The following is a 17,101-nucleotide window of genomic DNA, read 5'->3' as shown; positions in this document are numbered from 1 at the left end:
CGAGCTTGCAATCCCACTGCGGTTGGCGACAAAGAGGTGCTTTCAATGGCAGTCGCAGTCCATCTGGAGCACACTAACAGGATGTAATACTACTACAAGAACTTCAACAAGGATCAATGGCTCTACTACAAGGCTTGGAAAGTACTCCGTAATCATCTGAAGCGGTCCTGCGCACCTTCTTCAGCCAGACCTGTAACTGCGACGCAAGAACCGCTGCCGGACGTCAGCCAACTCGCTTCAAGCGGAGGGCATTCAACGCAGGATAGTGAAGCGCATGAGACCGTCAAGTCCACGAAAAATAAGGAGCGGTTCGGTCTGGGTGCCCGTGGTGCTGAAATGGAACGTCAAGGGGAGTTGAGGACACAGGTGGTGCTCGTTCTTGCAGAGCTGGCGAAGAGGAAATCGGCCGTGCTCGAAGAGCGTAATGCGATTGCAGCATTTTCTCGACCAGAAGCTGCTACCCTTCCCGAGACTGAACAGTTCTTCTCCGCGATCCAAGCGATTTATCTTGCGCAAGCACTCAAGCGAGCCTAAGTCGCACAATCGGACGTTAGTGCATTGAAGCGGCAATCGACAAATGATGTGAGAGACTTAAGAAGACCGTCACAGGCGCCACACGGAGCCTCTACGCACTGTGTTGGCGTCCTTGCAGTACCAGAGCTTGGCACCAGGCAGGGTTCGGCAGTGTTTCACGAAGAGGCCTGAGGGGAAAGAACGTGCCGGGCGCTGCAAAAAATGCTTGAATGGTAGTTACTGTCACATATCACATACAGTATGTCGTCGGTATCTGTACGAATATACGTCATAAAGATGAAGATGATACCTACATCCCCCGCAACCACACAAGCATACTGTATCTCCTATTCAAAAGCAGTCGTCATTGCGGCTCTCATCACCCCTTTGCTGTGTGTCGTCTTATTTTACCTCAAGCATATCTTTCATGAAAAGGCGACCTTTAAAAGTGGTCCCTCATGACAATCCTCGTTGTCGCCCTTATTGACGTGGCAGGACAATGGACAGGGGATGGCGTGAACCCTGCCAGGTCATTTGCCCTTCCCGCACTTGAAGGCCATTAGGCCGCGCGTTCTGTGTACTGGGTCGGACCGATGTTTGGTGAGTGGTTGCAGCTTGAATGCACAACATTATTTAAATAGTAGTTGCAGCTTGTATGCACAACAATATTTAAAAAACTAGAAAGCTAGGCGTCCAAGAGCAAATGCGGGCTCGCAAGGTCAGAGCTGCTACGACGAAGATTGATTGAGATTTGATCAAAGGATGACCGTCTTTATTGCAGACGTCTGTGCCTAGTGAATGCGCGGTGCCATTCTCTTCACTGAAGGCATTTTCGTCGCTCACCGAGAATTCGAGCAATTTTGTGGTGGAAGTTTACTGATCAAATGGCAAAGGTCGATCCAGCTGAATGGTAAGGTCTGACCTTTACTTACTAACTAGCATGTTTTCATGAAGCCGAAAAGTGATCTTCAACTTCTCGACATCGCTTCGGTCACCCTCGTTCACTGTTAAAGTACTGAAACGCGATGACCATAGAGTTGAACAAATGAGCGACATCTTTATGCATGCGCAGACGTATTTTCTAAGTGAGCGCCAAGCGTCTGACTAACCCCCACTGTTGAAGTGCTCTTTCTCTCTCCCAAAGAAGTGGGAATCATTGCTGCTACAATTCATAGCTTTCCATGTGGTGCGTTGAAAAGTCTTTCCAAGACCGATAACGAAACTTTGGCGTTCGTGTTTCTATACAACTCCAGCTCCCCAAAAAGGATCTCTGCGCTGTCCGCGGTATCAAAAACTGGCACAAAATGGGTGATATCGTAATGACCATCATTCCCCAATCCTCCCTCTCCCTCTCGCTCCCCCTTCCCTTTCCCCTTCCCCGGTCGCCACCAAGTCAACCTCGCTACTTTCCCTGTGCGCGCGTCTACGCGCGTGCGGCCCGCGCCACCGCGCTAGCTGCACTACTCGCCGCCCGACTTCAAGCGTCTGCTGCGTTTCGAGGGTACGCTCGCGCCGCCGCACCCCTATGACGAGAAAAGGCGTGACCGAAGGCGCGATAATTGCAAAGATCCTTTTCAGGAGAGAGCCTTTGAGAGAGGACGAGACACGGGTCGTGAAAGAGGCCATGGCCGAAACCACCAAAACTAGCGCCCTGAGAGTTTCGGCGAAAGCTCGATCAGAGGGCACGAGAAGCGACGAGACGCGAGACGCGAACGGAAACGAGATGCGATGTTAGAACACCGACGAGACGTGAGCCGTGAACGAGAAAGAGACGTCACTCGCGAACGGAGGCGAGGCGTGAGCCGTGAAATACGACGGAACATGAGTTGTGAGCGGAAGAGAGACGTGAGCCCTCAAGGGAGGCGAGATAAAAATCGTGGGCGACTTGTGGGTGTTGAGGGGCAGGCAGGGTCGGGCAACAGGTGTAGAAAGTTGGAGGAGGGGCGAAAGAATGATGGACAGGACTCGAGGAGGCCATTAGGCGGTAGTTAAGTACACAGGGTTGGTGGGAATGCCGAAGAGGGTGGAAGGGATGAGTTTGTGGCTTTCCACACGCCGGGAGTGCCCCCAGACCCCGATGGATTCACACATATGCGCCCAGTAGATTGGTAAAAACATGAGCTTTATTTATGTTCAAACACCTCATCGCCCCCTAAGCGGAGCCGTGCGCGTTCCATATATGCTCAATGAGGTCGAGTTTCAAGGAGAAGTGGTCTACTGTACTCGTCATGCGCGATTGACGTGAGGATACCATGCCAGCCCACATTACCGTCGGCAACTCACTGCCAAGAAAGTATCGAGTTGCCGACTCGGATTCCCAAGTGACTGAATGACCTGCAGGGAACACAGCACACGCTTCACTGAAGTGCTGCAGTGACGCCATGCCACTTTGGTATTTATCTATATGTATATGGCGACCTCGGGGACGTCCGGGCTACGCAGCACCGGATCGAACTCAACCCCGGCTCGAAGCCGTTTCGATGTCAGCCATATCGGGCTGGACCATGGTCACGACAAGCCAAACAAGACGCCGTGGAGGAGATGATCTCAAGCGGGGTCATCTCCAGATCACAATCAGAGTGGGCGTCCCCGGTGGTTCTCATTCTCAAACCGGATGGATCCCTCCGTTTCTGCGTCGATTACAGACGTTTGAACGCGATGACAGTACGGGACACTTACCCGATTCCTCGGATGGACGAGTGTCTGGACTCGCTCGGCGAAGCAAACGTGTTCACAACTCTAGATTGTAACTAGGGTTATTGGCAAATCCCCGTTGCGGCAGAAGACCGTCCGAAAACACGTCCACGTGTCATGCCGGTACTTATCAATTTAACCGAATGCCGTTCGGGCTAATGAACGCGCCCGCCACATTCCAACGGATGTTGGACATTCTCCTCTCCGGATACCGATGGAAGAGCTGCCTCATCTATCTAGATGACACTATCATATTCTCGAAGGATTATGAAACTCATCTCAAGGATTTCAAGGTTATTCTCTCGACGTTACAACAAGAGGGGTTATCACTGAAATTGAACAAGTGTAAATTCTTTCAGGACTCCGTGGAGTACCTGGGTCACATCATTCGACCCGGGGAACTTCATGTCCACCCGAAGAATGTCTCGGCTCTGGCCGGGGCCAAGCCGCCACGAACCCAGACCGAGCTTCGCTCGTTTCTGGGTATGTGTAACGTGTACCGACGTTTTGTCGACCACTTCGCCAAGATTGCGGCGCCGTTGACGTCCATGCTCAAGAAGGGGGAGCCCGATCGGCTCCCCGAACTGGACGAAGACCGCAGGTCGGCCTTCGAAGCTCTGAATACTTGCCTGATTTCCCCGCCGGTATTGCGACTACCGCGGCTTGGGCTTCCGTATTCCCTCGACACGGATGCATCCGACGCCCAACTCGGTTGCACATTATTACAGCAACACGAGGATGGTAACAGATACCCCATCGGGTTCTGGTCTCGGACGCTCTCGTCGGCGGAAAGGAATTACTCCACAACGGAGAAAGAATATTTGGCCATTGTATGGGCTATTCAGACGCTGCGTCCTCACTTGGAACGCGAGCGGTTCACGGTTAATACCGACCATCATTCCCTACGCTGGTTAATGAACCTCGCCGACGCAAGCGGGCGTCTAGCACGGTGGCGCTTGCGCCTAGCCGAGTTTGACTTCGATGTCACGTACGTGAAGGGCATCAAGAATTGTCTCGCCGACGCCCTCAGTCGAATACCGTCTACAGGGGCCACAACCGTCCCCATCGACGAAGAAATACCGTGTTTCTCCGTTCGGGAGTTTCACGAAGACAAGCCGGAAGTGGAGTGCGAGGAGTGGGACGACGACATTTACGACGGATGCTTCGCCCTCGTCCCCCCGGCTTCCAAGGCCGCAATTACACACGACGAGATTGTACTCGCTCAACACTCGGACCCCTTCTGTAAGGAGATCGCTTCCCATCTTAAGAAGGGGGAGGGTGTGGCCCAAATTCGCCTTTCCAAGTTCTTCATGAACAAGGAAGCGATACTTTGTCGGAAAGCGCACCTTGACGGTGTTGAGCAAATCGTCGTACCAACCACAGTGGTAGAGTGCGTAGAGTGACTCTACGCGAGCGAGTGTTGTATATGGCGCATTACCCCGCCGCCTCAGGACATCCCGGAGGCAGGCGTCTGTTCTACACATAAAGACAACGGTACTACTGCCCGAGTATGTCCGTCGACGCATACGCCACAGTCAGAAGGTGCGCCGACTGTGCGAAAGCTCGCATTAAATTGCGTAAACACAACGCGAAGTTGAAAACGTTCCCTCCGATGAGACCCTTGGAGTTTATCGCTACCATCCAAAGTGAATGAATGACCTGCAGGGAACACAGCACGCGCCTCACTGAAGTGCTGCAGTGACACCATGCCACTTTGGTATTTATCTCTGCGATTCTCCACAATCACGTGGAGAATAATGCACGCCAACATAACATTCGGTACATCACTTCTCTTCCAAAGTCTTGAAGGGTTCTGTTGGATATGAAACCGAGCGACAAGCACCCCAAACGCGTGTTCGAAGTCCTTCCGTATCGCTTCTTGAGCCTTTGCAAATGATTTCTCCTTTCTTGCCGTGTTGTCTTTCAATGTCTTCATAAAAAAGTTTCATAAAAATTTCCCAGCTTGGGTAGATACCATCTGCACGGTAGTACAGCATCATTAGTTGTTTTTGATTTAACGTGTAAGGAATGGAGAGCGGAAATTCACCAGCTGTGACGCGCTCCATCGTCGGTGATCGGTCCAAAACGTTGATGTCGTTCAAGCTGCCACGGCTACTGAAGAAGGCATGCCAAATCCACAACTACCCGTCACAAATTGCCTCGAAAACAATAGTTGGCTTCCAATCCTTTCCCTTGAATTGCCGAGCCCGAGCTATCGGAAAATTCTTCCATTGCCAATGCTAACAATCAATATTACTCACACACTGCGGACGCGCTGAAAGCATTTATTGCCCGTATCCACCGTAGGTCCGCCTCATTAGGCTCGCGTAGGTACTCTATTCCAAACTTCAGTATCAAAGTAGAACAAAAGGACTTCAGTGGCTGCAACACTGAGTCTTCAAACATACTCAGATATTAATTTAAAGAGTCAGCCGGTACTACATACGACAGCATGCGAATTGCGGAAAACATCGGCTGTAGGGGATGAATTACTTCACGGCTCAGCGCATCCTTCCTTCAGACAAACAATTCTTGGCCCTCAATCGCCCTGAATAGCCGGTTGCACACTGTGAGCGGCATTCTGAAACGCCTTTCGGATGACGCATCGCATTAAAGTGGCGTGGTTCAAAGTAGTCTCGCTGAGTGCGGCATTGAGGTTGCGGTTGAGATTTCCTCTTTTCCCGCTCCTTGATCCGAGTCTCGTGAGAGAAAGAACCGAACCAGGAAAACCAGGCAGTATCTCAGAGGCGACGAGGTACGACAGGTTCTCGTCATCACTGGAGTCAGGAGAAAAAGTGGGCGAAGGGGAGTAGCAGTCACGACACGCGCAGTCGCGACAAGTTGCCATGGGAATAAAAAGGGTTGAACGGGATGAGCACAACGGTGCCGAAAAGATTTGTACTTCGCGCCCGAGTTGCGCCGTGAATCTATTCGGAAAATTATATTCAGCATTAGAGCAATAGAGATCCGCAATATAAATTAAGCACTTGGCGAGAAATTTCCGATTAGAAAGGCAAATACGGTGACCCAAACACCCAAACATCGCTTAATTAAAAAGACGCTAGTGTGTGGAGCTATTATGACTTACGCGTTTCTTATATCTTTCACACTGTAGGGAGGCCGATGCTCGAGGCAAACGTGAAGGACTACCCTTCTCGGGGGCCAAATTTGGGACAGGGCTTAACTTGGGACACTTACCCTAAACCGATATGAACTGCTTCTCAACGCTATTACTCAACCACAACTGTGCATACAAGTGTTTTCGTGGATTCGACAGCCCGCCAGAATTCAAACTGGCTGGCTGTTTGGGCGGGTAAACGATACCTGCGGTTTTTGTCCCGAGATACTGTCCTTGACGAGGCGGTTTACCGCTTAACCCTCAAATTACCAACTACGCCACATTCCATGCGCAGTCAAACGGCTGCCTATATCCGGCGCCAGAAGCAGGGTGAAGAAGCGAAGAAACGCCGGGCTCGTGCCTTGAATCTCTTCGAGAATGGAAGGTCGGTAAGGGATGCCGCGTAGATTTGTGGAATTTCAAAGTCCACAGCAGGTCGAATTCATTCTTGCCAGAAAGGCAAAGACAGAGGAAAATTAGAAAAGCTACTTGATCCTCTAAATAACCGGCGTGGTCGAAAGACTATCTGGACGAAGGAAGAGTCCAAAGCTATAAACGAACGCATAATTACTTCGGCGAGAAGAGGATTTGCTGTGGATGTTCCAGCACTACAGTCGACATTAAAAGAAATTTGTGCAGATGGTCGGCAAGGATATATTAATGGGATCCCTTCCCGAGCTGCTATAAGAACGTATCGCGCACAGAAGAGAGAATTGGTCTACAGAAACGATGAAAATAAAGAGGCAATCAAGATAAAAGCCAAAAACTACTATCACGTCCAAACCTTTTCCGAAACGCTCAAAAAAGTGGAGCAGCGTCATCCTGGAATCCTTGACGATCCGAACAGAATCTGGAATATGGATGAAACCCATGTGGACGTAGAGTTTGGACGCCGAATTAAGGTTTTCTCTTCGGCAAACTGCCGCCATGGCGGTGCAATTTCCAATGTTAAAGGTTCAGGAAAGCATTTGACCGCTGTTCTTATTGCGTCAGCATCAGGCCAACTTGCGCCCCTTTTCGCGACAGCGCGCGGAAAGAACGTCATGCAGTCATGGATGGCACCCCTTCCGAAGAAAGAGTACACAAAAGAAAACGTTCCCCATTGGTTGACATACGAGTCTTGGATTCCGAGGGACTGTGTTTTGAGATGTACACAGAAGGGATCTGTCGAAATGGACACAATGCCTCATATTATCGAACATATTGATAAATTTGTTCGAAAGGCAGTTCCGAGGGAGAAGGCATAAATTTTGTTCCTTGATGGTCACGGGTCGAGAAAGGAAATTGAGTGGCTTGAAAAGGCGAGGAAGCACAACATAGAAGTAGTTGTGCTCCCGCAAACAAAACACATGTTTTACAACCATGCGATAATCAAATTAACAAAAGCTTCCAGAAAGCCGTCAGGAATACCAGAGATGAGCTTATGTCATTGGCATCCACCAATGTACATGCCATGGGGTTCAAACTAAAGCATGCAGTAGCGGGGCATGCAGCAGTCACAGCATCAATTGTGAGGGAGTCTTTCGTGAAAACAGGCATCTGGCCAATGGACTACCGATTCATAGATAGACTGAAGACTGCAGCATTTGAACATGAACAGACCCGCACAGCACTAATCAATCGCATTGACAACGCAGGATCGACGTCGGCGCTTAAGAGTGTTCTAAAAAGACTCAGTGACAGTGACACATGGGGCAAGCTGAAGACAATATTCACTGAGACTTCAGACAAAACAGAATCCATCAAACGCCTCCGCCTTGGATTGGCTGACAATGATTCTGTCAACTCGATATTACTTGGAATCAGTCGAAGGCCAATCGGCCAATGTGGCGTAGAGACGAGAAGAGTGTTGGGGGTGCGGAGCACCATCGCGGTGCCTTACAGTTGGGGATCTGATTGAGGAGCGCAGACAGCAGGACAAAGAAGCAAATGGTGAACGGGTTCGAGTGGAGGAGGAGAAGCGTTCGAAGGCAGAGGCGCGAGCACGACAAAAAGCGGTAAAGAAGCAAACGAAAATGGAGAGAGATGAAGAGAGACGAACTGCTCCGCCGAAAGCGGTAGGAAAAGGAGGCGATGACAGGTGCAAAGTTGGGAAAGTGGTGTCGTTCCCCTTCATGTACAGGCAACCAAAAGGCAGAAAAGAGGGCGACGAGCACTGGACGGTCGACGCCATCACGTTTGCAGGACGCTGCGGAGACTCTGATGCATTTAAGTAATAATAATTGTTAAGTAACTTAGAGTGGCTACTGTTTCAAATAAAGCCCTTTTCCAAAATTTCAACACTCTGGGAGCAGAAGGAATAATTTTAAACGTCTTGATTGACAACCCACCACTGGGCGGTGCTCCAGTTTACTTGTATTGGGGACTCAAGGACACTTGCCCGGCATATATTCGAGGGCTCTTTAAGGGAACTGTTGTCGATTTATGGGAGTTGCCATAAATTGTGTCCCAAATTTAGCCCCCGAGAAGGGCAATGTTACTGTACATACTGTAGTGTTTACACTTGGGCTGGATACGATAGGGCCGCGCGCCGTGATATGACTTACATATCATGACTTAAGATTTATGGGTACAGTAGTTTATTCAACTGTAAGGGAGGGCCAATACTCTATCATAGAACGGGTTCGCATAGAACGGACATCAAGGGCTCACACTTGTGCGGTTTGACTTACATTGTACGATTTTTATTCAAATTCTACGAGGGACCGATGCTGTAATGACGGGGCAGGCGTCAAGGGGTCACACTTGGGCTGGATGGGAAAGGGCTGCGCCGTGGTACGGCATGCGGGCGAGGGTTGCAGAGGCGACGCTTGACCAGATCGCGAAACTGAGGCGTTGCTGGAGGCGGTGCTTGGCGGTGCCATATGTAGATGACGTGCGGCGCGCGATGAGGTGAGCGTGGGTCTCTAGCACGCCAGTAGTGCGCGCGCTAGGCGCGCCCAGCGTGTCGAACGCGAGTGGTACGAAATCCCAATCAAGCGGAGGAAGCGGGGCATCTGATTGTAGATGGTAGGCATCGCGCACAGCGCGAGCATGAGACCGGAGCTTTTCAGTATCTCCGGCCTCAGCTGCACCGGCAAGGTTGCGAGCAGCGGCAGAGAGAGCGCCAGAGCGGTAGGGAGAGCGAATTGTGACATCATATGCGGTAGGGTGATCGGGAGGTGCACCAGAAGGAGGAGCGGGGGGTTGGACGAGGAGGTCAGCGGGGCGTCGCGCAGTGTCAGGCAGCAGAAAGGGGACTTCTAAGTCGCACTGTAGACCGGCAGCGCGAAAAGCATGGCGGGCGAGGACGTTACGGACGATGTTGTGGCGATGAATTATCCCAAACCCATGACGGCATACAGTAGCATGGTCGCCACGGGCATCCATTGGGCGGTGGCAGTGGGTACAGAGAATGGGCCGAATAGAATCATCGAACACAGGAGTATCCAAATGCCGACGGAGCATGCAAGACCAAATGGAGCTCGACACACGAGAGGTCAGCGCAGGGTGGGCGCAGAGGAAGGAAGCTGCGCCGGGAGCACGGAGAGAGTTGTAACGAGCGTGACGGCGAGCAGAAGCGGCAGTGTGATCAGATGGTCGCGGGTGTAGGGTCAAGGAGGTAGTTTCCCAGTAGCGACGGTAGGAAGCACCGTGGATAGCCTGAAATAGAGTAGTATGTATGCGTTCAGGTCTTTCCAGCAAGGCGTCCGGTTCAAACGGCCCGAGAGAGGAAGCGATTGTAAGAATTCCGCGCGTGCGGACCTCTGGGTTGAGAGAGCCCAGGACATGGACCAAATGCTTGCGAGCCATACGTCGATAGAACGAAACTGTCGGATTAAATGGACCCGAAACACGCATAGGGGCGGATTCAATAAGACTAGCGGCATGCGAGTCATGCACGAACGGTGATAAAGGCGTGAATCCGTGACCACCGAGACGGAAAGGGAGGCCGATTTGTGTAGAAATAGACGGAGAAATAGCTACATCATTAAAGCGGGAATACGCAGCACGCTGCATGTCATCGAATCGGATAGCCGGAGCGAGGGAGACACGAGGCGGGGTGAGTCTAAAGGCATGTTCCACACGGCACACTGAACCAGTCACACGATGAAGGTGAAACCGAATTCGAGCATCCGGTATGTCATCAAGGAGGGATAAGGATGCGGAAACTGTCTTAATTTTGGTATCCAGGAAGGCCTTCATGAACGCGTCAGTTCCTAAAGGGGCGCCCAGCAATGCAATTCCGCCTTCCCCTGACACATGCATGGGAAAGGACTCTGTGAGCGGCAAGATATTTTCAGGCGAGGTACTGGGCCAAAAAGCTCGGCATTTTGCGACATTAATGGAAAACCCAATATGAGAACCTGCTTGTGTAAGGATGTTCAAAGCTTTTCTGACTTCCGTTATAGGTCCTATTAACGTTCCATCATCTGCGTACCACCTGTTAAGCGAAAGTCTGCATTCTCTACTTATACGCTGAACAAGTGGCTGTATAGCCAATGAAAATAATAGCATGCTAGCGGGGTCTCCTTGTTGAGTACCTTCACGGCTCTGAAGGAGGAGTGGAGGAGTAGAGGGTAGAATGAAGTCGTTAGTGATGCGACCATAAACGAGGTTCAGGAAATGGGCTAAACTTGACGTCTGCACTGTCACGCGGTCGAGCATTTGTTGGCGAGAAAAAGTGTTAAAAGCATTACGTGCATCCACAGAAACGAGAATGTAATTCGGGTCTCTGCCGTGCCGAGCCAGTAGCATTCGAGAATCATGTATAATAGCGTCCATGCCCGACGGTACACCGTTGGCCAGCTGTTCTGGTGAGAGGTGGTCTCGAGTGTCGTCAATGGCCATGGGCAGGAGAACTTTTGTGACAAGTCGCCGTAGAGCTTGGCCAACCGCGATAGGGTGAATTTTCCCTGGGCGTGGTTGAAGAGGGATGAGTGTTGATGCTGCAAGGAGGGGAGCGGTGGTGTCAGGGATGTTGCCGCGTGCAAGGCGCTGAACGAGCCGTGTGAGGACGGACAGGCCGGTGATTCCAGACTCAGGGCTTATGGTGGTGCGCGCGAGTAGTTGTAGAAGGCGTGGGGAGAGGCGGTCGGGTCCTGCGGCGGAGGATGGGTTGAGCGAGCGCGCAGCACGAAGGACTTGTCCTTCCGTGATGTCAGGGGCGGGCGGGAGGTCCGTTGGCAAGAGCGGCTGGATTGGAGATGCGGGGGAAGGATGAAGGGTGCGAATTGCGCGGAGTGTATCTGAGTCCCGTAGATTGGCCAACTGCTTATCTGTGAGAGCGCGCATCGCTCGACCATATTGAGCTTGAGAAGCCATACGCATGGCACGGCTGACGCGGCGTCTAGAGGGGTCGGAAGATGGGCGCTGCCGGCCGTGACGTACGCGCCAGTTTAGCTCGTTCTGTCTGGCGTCCAAGGTTTCCTGCCATAGATGGGGCCATTGGAGGCCTGTCGTCGCTCTACGAATGCGTGTACGCAAGGCATGATGCTGCCCCTTGCGCGTGCGCCAGCCGGGCTCGCCGCGGAACGTGTGGCGGAGAACAGCTGTAGGTAGTAAGTAAAGGTGGACGAAAGCGCGGTGGGTCTCTCGAGGGTCGGTGGTGGCTGCGGCAGCCCGGACGAGCTTGATCAGGAGAAGAGTAAAACTATGGAGACACGGGGCGGGGATTGCGGAATATATCTGGGAGGAGCGTAGAGGACAGAGGAGTAACTCTTGGACGGTTGGAAGGGACGAATTGGGGATCGAAGGCATAGTCTGAGGGACGAGATGGGGCGGAGCGGAGGCGGAGGGACTTGCGAGCAGAGATTGGGTTGGTTGACTCACTGTGGTGGGCGGTGGATGCTATCCTGGTCGCCGTGCGCTGGGTCAGAGTGAGGACGAGGACGGTGAGGCGGGGGGAGCTTGGCGGAGAGGGAGAGTGGACGTTTGCGTAATATATTCGGGGGTGACAGAGAAACAGAAGATGTGCATGGAGCCGGGGATGATGGGGGGCGGCTTTGGGAGTCTGCTGGGGGAAGGGGAGGGCTCAGATGGGAAGCAGGAACAGAGGGGCGAAGTTGTGCAGAGGAAGGGGAGGCTGTGGAACGATCAGAAGACGCGATGTGGGAGGGAGGGCGCGCTCCGACGAGAGGGGGAGGTGTCTGAACCGGTGAGGGCGGAGGGGGCAACGCGGCATCAGGGTCATTGAGAGTAGTGGCCTTTCTCGTGAATGCGGGAACAGGACGGGGCAGTGCGGCATGTAAGGGGACATTGGTAGCATGGGCAGTAGTTGGGAGCCGGCTGGGTGTGGAGGGTGGGAGGAGCGGAGCGGGAGCAGAGGTTGGCCAAGCATTATTGAGCGTGGTTGCGGCGGGAACAGCAGAAGGTGCACGTGCAAGACCTTGGGTAATGGAGTGGGCGTGAGCCTGAAGGGATAATGCGAGGGCAACGCGGACTGGCATGGGCGCCGCGGTAGGGGTGCGACGGTTGAGAAGGCGGCGCGCCTCGCGGTTGAGGCGACACGCAACGCCAGCAGCGGCGGAGGGGTCGATGGCGCGTGCGGTGTCGAAGATGGGGATAGTTTGGATGGCGAGGTCCTCGTAGATAAGCTTAGCGTGAGCGAAGATTCGGGCAGCTACAGGGGTGGCTGCGGCGAGGAAGTAGATATATGTCCATCGTGCGACGCCAGGGATGAGGACATGGGGGGGGGAGCATGAGTCCAGCGAGCTGCGCACCTCGTCGGAGTGCGGATTGCGCAGCGTCGAAGGACGGGAATGAAGCGGACTCAGAGTCAGGAGCAAAGGCATACGCGGTGACAGCGGGGGGCGGAGCTACGGGCTCGCCAGTGCGGGGGTCCAGGCGGATCGGAGTGCCGACAGTGCGGACAAGAGTGCGGGCTTCAGCGAGTGTAGCTCGCGGGACGGACGTGGGGGCAGCGAGTGCAGCGCGGGCGGCAGCGAGTGTAAGGACGGAGGTGCCGGGGCGTGTGTGGACACTTGGCAAATGAAGAGTGGCAGGTGGGACAAACGGAGACGCGGAGGATGAGGCAGGCAGTTGTGCAAGAGTGGAAGGCAGCGCAGCGCGTGCAGCATTTTCATGAAGGAAGATGGGGCGAGGAGTAGAACGGGGCTGGGCGGCAGCGACTGTCACCCAGGGACGCGGGGGCGGGGGGACGTGGGCTGGGAAGAATTGGGCGGGTTGAGCGGGGCGGGGAGGCGTCGGTAATGTCGGAGGCGTATGCGGCGGCGGAGTCGCAGGCTTAGGTATGCGCGGCGACTGTGTCGCGCGCGAATTTTCAAGCGAGGTCGCACGCGAATTTTCGAGCGACGCGCTCGAGTTACAACCGCCGTAAAGGAGGGTTGCCCTAATTATCGGTCACTTGCGAAGAAAATAAAATCAAAAGTAGAATTGATTGGTCATTCACGGACATTTTGGTGTCGTTCGCTTCTTGAAAGACCGGTGAATCACGCTGTTTTCTCCAAAAGCTCGAAATCAAAACCATATTCTCGCAGTTTACAAAACCAAAAGGGCCTTGAAAAAACGACTTTGTGCCTAAAGATCGGTCACCAGGTTAATTTGGCCCAATCAAACCAACGAAAAATATAACAAATTTGTATGGCACGTCATCGAGTGAACGAGTGGAAACCCTGTTGCGGACATGCCCGGCGCCGACGTTTATGTACAAGAGGGGGGAAGGCCGGTCCGAGGGGACTTGCAGGCGCGGCGCATGGAGAAAGACTGGGAGCGGGGCGTACGCCGGCGGAGGGGGACTTGCAGGCGTGGCGCGTGGGGAAAGACTGGGAGCGGAGCGTACGCGGGCGGAGGGGGACTTGCAGGCGTGGCGCGTGGGGAAGACTGGGAGCGGGGCATGTGCAGTGTTGCAGTGCGAAATGGGGCCGTGCCGGGCAGGGCGTAGCAGCGGTGGAGGACCCTGGCGCTCGACTGAAGTGTGTTTTATTGCTGTTGTCCGCGGGCATTAGCGGTGCGATATCGGGCAGCTGCACGCCTAACATGCAAAGGACGCACCCTTTTCTTGTAATCCCGTACAGTTTCACAGCAGAGTGTCGCGCGACGCGTGCATACATACTCTGACAACAGCTCGGATCGTTTTCGCTTCGCTTCTAGCTTGCGTGCTTCCTCCAGTCCTTTCTTTCGCGCAGAAATTTTAGCACTGTTCCGCGCAGCCTGGCGCCTGTTCGCCCCCGCTCTCACTAATGAAAGCACATTACTTGACGTCATGACCTCCCCGAAAGTCGTGTCCACGTACTCGTGTGGTTTAAGGATAGCGGTCTCTCCCACGACAGAATTTCGTAGCTCTGCTTGCTTGTTCTTGAAAAGCTCTTCCAGCTGCTCACAACCCAGAATCTCATTACTGTCAGCTGGAGATCTGGGTCGTGGCACGGACAGCAGCCGGTGCATGTCCGGAGGCCAAATACCAGACCGCCTAAAGGCGGCCTTAATGTTACCACTAATACATGTGTCGTCGTACGCCTCAGTGATGACTGAGCAAATGTCAAATACATCGATCTCAATATTGTCTGCCATACCAATGTTTATGAACACATTATTCAGCTTTCTCTTAAACGCGCCAAACACCACACAATCAAGAGGCTGTGTTTTGCCTGATGTATGGGCGGGAAAAGCATACACGACCACATTTCTCTCATGAAAGAATTCCAGAACGCGGAGAGATAAATGGGATCGATATCCATCATACACTACTAGAGCTTTTCGACCGTCCTTCAGGAGGTCCTGTATACTTTTCACAAAGACGCAAGCCCAGTTCGCAAAAATGTCAGAGTCCACTCCTCCTAGCTCTGCGCAGAGGGCCACAACTGCCCTGTGTGGCAGCCTACTTGCCGGCGTTTCATACACGACCGTCCCATCTCTTAATACTGTCCTATACGGCATACGCTTCCCCTTAAAAACGAAGAGCGGTGGACCAGCAGTTCCAGCTGCTGAAATGACTGGCATCATAGTGATACGGTCATCGTACTTGCAGTGCCCTGCAAGGCTGTCTCCAGAGCTGCCTCGTGTGATATAGCGCTTACACTGCGTTTTAGAAGCTAGGTCCCGACCTGGTGTGATGCCGCACTCATCTAAGTTAAATAAGCGTCGCGTGTCTATGTTGTTCTCGGCAATAAGGAGTTCGAGTTTTGCAAAGTGAGATGTTAGTATTTCGGCGCTGCAAGCAGCAAATCGCAATGCCTCCTGGCGGGTTGGTTTAGCGAATGTCAATGTGTTACGATGCCGTGCCCGAAAGCCTCTGAGCCATTTTGGTCCCCGGCTTTCTATCCCTGAAGGGAACACGAAGACGACGCGGAAGCACCATGTGACTAACAATAATGGCGGCAGCATCGGCCAAGTGGTCATTAGTCAGAGGAGTACCTCTGGCTGCCATCTTAGTAAGCAGAGAAACCATCATAAGTTCCTCCCTTTCATTAAGAGCCGGGCGGCGACCAACAGAGTTAGCAGTTGTTTTGCCGGACTGCACAGCAGATTGCAAGGTGGAGTATGCAATGCTGCTCCACTTGGATGCCTTTCGTATGCTCATATACCCGGCGGCCACCATGTCAAGGGCTGCCTGTCGCCTGCCCTGCCGCGTTCGAGGTAATCGCGGGAGAGCGGCATGCATCTTGGAGTGAAGGGCTTGGATGAGATCTGAATGGGCGTTGAGGGCGGCCATGAGGGGCTCGGTTGGCAAGATTCGGTCAAAGAGCTAAAGCCCGCCTTTTTGGAGGGATTTGAATGCACTTAATTTGCATTCCTGCCAAGTGGCGGATTGATTTGTTATGGTAAAACGCTCTGGCAGAGCGATTGGAAAGATTTGTTTTTAAATCTATCCACGACTTTCAGAGATAATCAGCAATGAGATAGTCCGAGTACTGAAACTTGGCCCCTTACGTGTACAAGAATCTTATTTTTTTGGGAATTTATTGAAACAATTAGGGGTGACCGACGAGTTGGGGCGGGTGACCGATAATTAGGGCAACCCTCCTTTACGCGTCCGCGCATGGCGCGAGCGCGGCGGCGTGCAGCGGGTGCGGCGGGCGAGGGGAGCGGGGGGAAGACGACTTCTTTGTCGCCATGTGTGTGTGAGACTTACAGTGACTTACAGTCAGAAAGAAGAAGTAGTGTGGGATATAATCATTAAACATTTTCACTTGTACAGCATCTCGAACGCCGGTGGTATAGTGGTAGCATACGCCCCTGCCACGGGCGAGACCCGGGTTCAATTCCCGGCCGGCGTACTCTTTATTTATTATTTTTTTTGGTTCGTTGCGAAGGTTAGGGTGATAATGACTGGGTGATAATGACTGGTTCGCACCAACCCGACACTGACACGACGACGAGGATGGGACGTTAAAAGCTGAAGCCGACGATCAAGTCGTAGTTGGGACAGTTTAAACTTTAAACTTTAAACTGTCTCAACACAGGCGACCACGGCATTCCGTTGAACGGAATGCCCGTTTTGGGGCACACACACGTCCACGATAGGGAACTGTCCGGCATCGAGATACCTGTCCAACGCCGCCTTGACCGTGCGACCCTTTCCGCAGCCGACGCCGCACGCAAGCGCTCCGCGGCGCGGCGCGGCGCGGCCCCCGCGGGCACGTCCCCCGCGCCCCGCACGCGTAGCCCGCGGCCACCGCCCTCCCCACCCGCCACCGACGGCGCCACCGCACGCACGCACGCACGCCAGTGTCTCCGCCGATGCCGCCCATCGGCGCGCCGGTCGCATACCACAAGCCCTGCCCCGCGCCTGTCCCCGCCACGCAGCCCGTCGCCTGCCCCCACCACGCTTGCCCG

Source organism: Chondrus crispus, genomic scaffold (assembly GCF_000350225.1).
Source record: "Chondrus crispus Stackhouse genomic scaffold, scaffold_411, whole genome shotgun sequence".
In the NCBI taxonomy this organism is placed as follows: Eukaryota; Rhodophyta; class Florideophyceae; order Gigartinales; family Gigartinaceae; genus Chondrus; species Chondrus crispus.
Note: the sequence above shows the minus strand (reverse complement) of the source record.